Source organism: Neodiprion lecontei, chromosome 5 (assembly GCF_021901455.1).
Source record: "Neodiprion lecontei isolate iyNeoLeco1 chromosome 5, iyNeoLeco1.1, whole genome shotgun sequence".
Taxonomy (NCBI): Eukaryota; Metazoa; Arthropoda; class Insecta; order Hymenoptera; family Diprionidae; genus Neodiprion; species Neodiprion lecontei.
This window is the reverse complement of record NC_060264.1, coordinates 11,570,817-11,576,816: the sequence shown is the minus strand read 5'-3', so window position 1 is coordinate 11,576,816 and position 6,000 is coordinate 11,570,817.

The following is a 6,000-nucleotide window of genomic DNA, read 5'->3' as shown; positions in this document are numbered from 1 at the left end:
GACATTTGGAAACATGAAAGAGTAAAAATCTGCATGTCAGTCATGGCAAGCGTTGTGTCAGTATAGTTGTAGGTTAAACTCTTTCTTGGTTCATTGTAATACTAAGTTTGAATACATTTATTGTTTAAATACATTTTTGAACATGATGTTAAATTTATTGTTTCACACGATTCTTCGAACTTGGATCGATAATAGAATCCAAATCTTCCTTACGTGTTGATCTCATCAAAAAATCAAAATTTACAACAATCATTTCCATACCGACTGTCCACAAATACCCTGAATTGAGGTTTCAACTCATGTAACCCCCGTTAAACTCAGCTAGACAAATATATGGTACCACTTAAGTTTAACGATTTTACCGTATTTTACCACGGATTCACCGTTACGACGGAACGGATTAATTTTAAGAAGCAACCACCGAGCACCAGTTACGCGTGCCTCCTGAAACATGTGAGGCTTGGCGTCATCTGGTAATGAAATTCGTCCGTTTGAAACTTTGACGTCAGCGGACACGCGTAGGTGCAGATAGTGACGGGGCAGGAATACAGAAAGCCCCTGGGGCGCGGGGGCGTGTCTGTTACGGTGGTATAGTGCTAGAATAGCTTCGCAAGATGAGGTACCAAACTACACGTGGACTTTCGAGACCAAAATTTGCTCGCAGGACACGCGCGTTGTACATCTTCGAATCAGTGGAATGCCACGACAAGGAGCTTTGGGAATGCTAATGTTCGGTCATCTTAAAGTTTTGACAGTACCAAGTCCAACTATTTTTGGGATCGACCCGAATATCAGAACCCACAGGATAGGAAACCTCTTTTAACTCCGTTAGAGAGGATACACCCAAGCTGGTCTATTCGGTCGTCAGGCATATTTTTGCACATATTTTTATAAGCTTTTTAAGAATTAGGATATTTATTTGTTGCATTCCGTTTGTTCTAAAACACGCCTTTTTCCGATCTTGAATACTGATCACAGCACTAAGTGACTGAAATGGTGAAAAGTATAGAAGGTATATCTTGGTAAAAAAAAATGTCCATTGACTGAATGGATATCGCAATGTAGAGCCTATCTTTAATCGTTAATGAATAAAAATAATTTTCAAAAATTGTTCAGGTTTTTCTTTACAAGAAAGAAATGGCTGTAGTTCTGAAACGCCATATCGGCGCACCTTCCGCAAGGGCTTAAAATCTTCATATTTACGTGCAGAATTTGGTGTGGGAGTTGCAAGACAATCGAGACCAGCCATCTTTGAATATTTTCAATTTTGAGTTTTTCAAGCCTATAATTCCATTTGTATAAAATCAATTTTAAGAAATTTTCAGTCGAAATTACATCACAAGCCAAACACTTTTTCTAGGGGTCGCTTTTTCATGTGATATCTTAAGCGCTGGAACCGTCCACAAATACGTGACTGTTGTAGGATGTGATTTTCCAAAAATTGTAACTTCCGAACCATAAGTTGAAAACTAAAAAAAAAGTTCAGTACTATCTTACAGTATGGGGCTATCACGAGAAAAATTAATTCCCAAATTGAAACTCCTGAACTGGACTGGAAAATTTATGGACTGCCCCAAGTACAATGTGCCGATTTAGGATGATAATATAATATCACTGATGACGAGTGCCGTGTTACCGGGATGCGTTTTGCGTTCCAGCTGATGAAGAAATGAAGACTTTAAGTTACAGGATGGATTGCGAAACCCTGGGCCTTGGTTTAAGCATGGTTACACCTGTACACCAAGCACTGTAGCCATTTGTATATCCTTGGGTGAATGGCGCCATGGTGTCAAGTGCTCCAGATTATCGGGCCTACCCTAAATATTCATTATAGGAGTCCCATCGCTTTCAGAAGGTATTGGTAGTAATCTAGTGAATACCGTAAAAGTAAAAGAAAGAATGATACTCCTTGTGCCTTGTCGATGAATGGCAATATCGTCACATTAGCACATTCCAATGTTAGCGAAGAACGGGTTTACCTTAGAAATAATAAAAAGTAACTTTTATGAGGTGTAGTGTTCTCCGTAAAAATGCAATTAAGAAACTCCTTCGACAGCTTGGAGAGTGCACGTTAATTAAATGTCTAAAAAGGAAGGATAACAATGTAGCTGAATGGTTTTTCCCGATTGGTCATAGATCCGATCGTTCCGAAAGTTGGGATGTATTAAAAAATTCCTTGCTCCTTGAGGGGAGTGCTCATAACAAGCGGTGAAGCTGAAACCACAAGAAGATAAAAGGAAAAGGCATGTGTTTTGGCAACGGGTATTTATGGCGAGAAGCCGCACCGCGCTGCGTCGTATCGCATCGCATCGCACTGGGCTGGTTGGGATCAACCGTGAGAAATAACCCCGAGAATATTACACAGTGGAGAAAATTGCGCGAGTATGATGTATGGCGGTATTGCAAACGGTTTGCAGTCAATCGGGGTCCGGTTCACTGGCTAATGTCGACGGCTTAGGAAAGATGGCCGGGTCCGGGGCACGACTTGCATCGTCCCCCGAATATAATCCCCCAAATAATTGGCAAGCGTAAAAATCCTTGCCTGCATACCCGTTTATAAGCTCCTCTCTGGATCTTAATGACGGGGAATGGGACATAAGGGTTGGGTTAGATTAGGTTCTAAATTGGATCCTGCTCGTGAAAAATGATCCCACTTCTACACGCTACAGATTTACGAGATGAAGAGTGAGGGGGCATTTAGGGTGGCAATGCACGCCGTTGAAGAACCCGTGTAATGGTGATTGAGAGCACGAGTTCATGTCCATGACGAGAATAACTCAGTTTCGTAAACCTACGGTCTGACAGACTGCATCCTGGGTTCGCGTGGTTTACTCATAAAATTCACCCATACAGGGAGGGCTCCTAATTTCGGGATGGGTGCAATATCTGTACAATTATTATTATACGCCCTGGATTGATTGTAATGTTGGCTGCAATTAGCGTACCGCCACGCTCACCTACAGTCTCGAACTTGTTTTAATCTGCAAATAGCCGTAAATAATTAGAATTGGAACCGTGCTCTTGGTAAGACTCGTCTGACCTGATTTTATTCATGCTCAAATGTTCATCTCATGATTGAAATAGTGCATTACAAAGGGATGAAGATGAAGTCTAAGGATCGTGGATCTTTTATCGGACTTAAGCGCGACCATAAAAGATTGTGAAATGTCGCGCATTGTCGAACAGTTTCGAAAAAATTCTAAGCTTTCAACTCAAACAACTTGAATTCAATTATAACAGTGGTAGTGACTCTTCAATGGAACTCGATTATTGATACATGTAAAACAATTTCAATACTATTTCCGCCATCTTTTTTTTTAATTTCAGAAACATTCATCTAATTTTCATGAAGTATATGTAATTTTTTGCGCCAAATGATAAATAATCGAACATGTTTTTTCCGTAGCTTATCAATCAATCACTAAAATGTTGTATGTAACAGTATTTTAGATTATAATTAATACGTCTCTGCCATATCAAAATAAACATATTTTCGTTATCAAACATTCAATCCATTCCACGGTTTTTAAAGAATCTATTTACAGACAAAATGAGCTTCGATCTACCAAAATCAGGTGAATTGTGCGATGTTGGAATTAAGTAAATGGACCAATGACTACATCTCGGTGAAATTATGAGCAACTAGTTTTTCTTCCAAAGATGAGAATTTCATTATTTGCCACCTTGAAGGAAGGTTCTTTCAATTGTCCAAGATCAATCAAATTACGATTTCTTTCCTTTGGCTGTTACATCCGTAATATAGAAGAGTAGATGTTGCCTTGTTACAGGAATAACCGATCACCTTGTACCTTTTCCAAATCAAAAACATAAATGTGAACTCGTCGCATTAAACGTACAAAAAGAGGCGGATACACACGACTATATGTGTTGCATCCGATGAGGTTTGAATTTGTAACGAATACGGCAAAATGAGAAAGTGACAAAGTACTAATTTGCTTTCTATGTCAGTAAAAAATTGGTTCCTACGCCCTAGAAAAAAATTAGTTATTTTCCGTTGCGATTAATTTTATGCATCAAGAGCAACCTGCATCCATACTTTATTGCGTTAGAAAAATCCCTGCATCAGGCCACTGTTCTCCACATACTCGGGGAGCTAACCCAGTTCGGGTTTCTGGAACAGTCTGTGTAGGACAATCTCCTCCTGGAGTAACCAACGATAAGTAACATACACGGGCGGAATTAATGATCCACGACTCGCTGTAGGTACACGATGGTGCAGAGCCTCGCAGCCACGACCATCATCCGATCATTCCCGGTCCAATTACGGGCCCAGGAGACCAGGACGTAGTGTTGGTACTACTCGTTCCGGCCAACAACAATACGTGCAGCCACCACGCCGCATGGCATGATCTTGCGAGATAATTATAATTCAATAATCTCGTAACAGCTATGTACACCCACGTACATAAGCTAGTGTAATGTGCTCAGTAGATATCCCCGGTGGTCTGGTCTGATCAGTTTTGCGGTGCAATGAACCAAGGCTGAGGCGGTCTTCTTCCACTCCTAGCCCTGAATTTCAGCTGCCGCAACGCTGGTAGTATCGCTTGCAAGCTGACGAATCGACAGTCTTTCTTCGTCTTTCCTCACCTTGTTGTCTTCCATCGTAACTGCTGCTCAAGGAGTACGAGCAGCTCCCTAACTCTCTCCGTCTCTCTTGTCAGGCGTAGCCAGTTTATAAATAAGGTATTGTTGGGGAACATTGGCTCGATTTGATACGCCGATCTCACTCTTTGTCGTCGCATTTCACGCCAGTCAAATTATTTCACGATACACCCGAGGTTGTTAGCCCCTTTTGCCACTTTTAGCAGTTTAATGCTATAATATATGTTTAGTCAAGTCAAATTTATCGCACAGGATCACATCGCGGTGGTACACTGTCAAAAAAAAGAAAAAGAAGAAATTCTGAGTGTACTTCCGTAGACTATAATTTGGTGTTGATTCAGCACTATATTATGATACTTTACTTCCGAATTGACCTCGAAGATTGTGCCACGGTAGTTAACAATCACCAATTTTAACACAACATTTTTTATCGTGTACTTGCTCATTTTGGCTGCACATGTATTTTACATCTTTTTCCGCTTATCTCCTTCTACAATATGTACATAACACAGGAGCCGGCGGAATAGATCAGACTCTGAAACTCATGATCAGGAATCAGGTGGAATTTATTCTAGACGGAAAATATCGCGAGCGTGGAAAAAGTGCAACCTTTTGAAGATTTTGCAATGTTCAACATTGTGTAAATTATGGAAATTATAAAATTATGCATCACCGTAAATGTCATTTTTCCATTGCATGGAAGTAGCTTCGATTTAAAATGTTTACGGTTTCTGCATATTATCAACTTCCAATGGTAGATTGCTTTTGCTGGGAGTTACAATTTTAGACTTAGATGAAAGATGGTATATTTAAATTTCGCAACGCATCCTCTTTGCAGTAATTTTTCACCAGAACGTCATTCCAAGTTTTCAATTAATTCTTTTGAAATCCAGGTAATGCAAGGCCATGAATGTAGATGCTATAACTATCAATATTTCATTTGGCAAGACGCAGTCATTGAATATAATGAATTTACAAAATTTGCTAGTTTTGTTTTCCCCCAAACGATAGGAAAAAATATTCTATCTTAGGCGATCCGTGATACGAGAATTAGATATCATTCAAAGGCCAGTGTACCGATATTTGAAAATATTACCTTGAACGCAAGCGACAGAAACTATACAAAGAAGACCAATGAGTCTTATATGGGGCAAGTTGAAAAGTGTAATTCATGCTCAATGCAGCATGTAGATATCAAAAGCTGCGGCTATTTCAGTTACTTCGTTTTATACTTTTTATGAGAGAACTCAGCAATTGAGGTATTTAGGGAATTCTTGTCATAGATAATGTTGCTGAAAGCAGTTTTGCGACATTCCTGCGACATCAGAGGAAAATCAGTGAATATTAGCGAAAACACTCAAAGTGCTTAGAGGATTT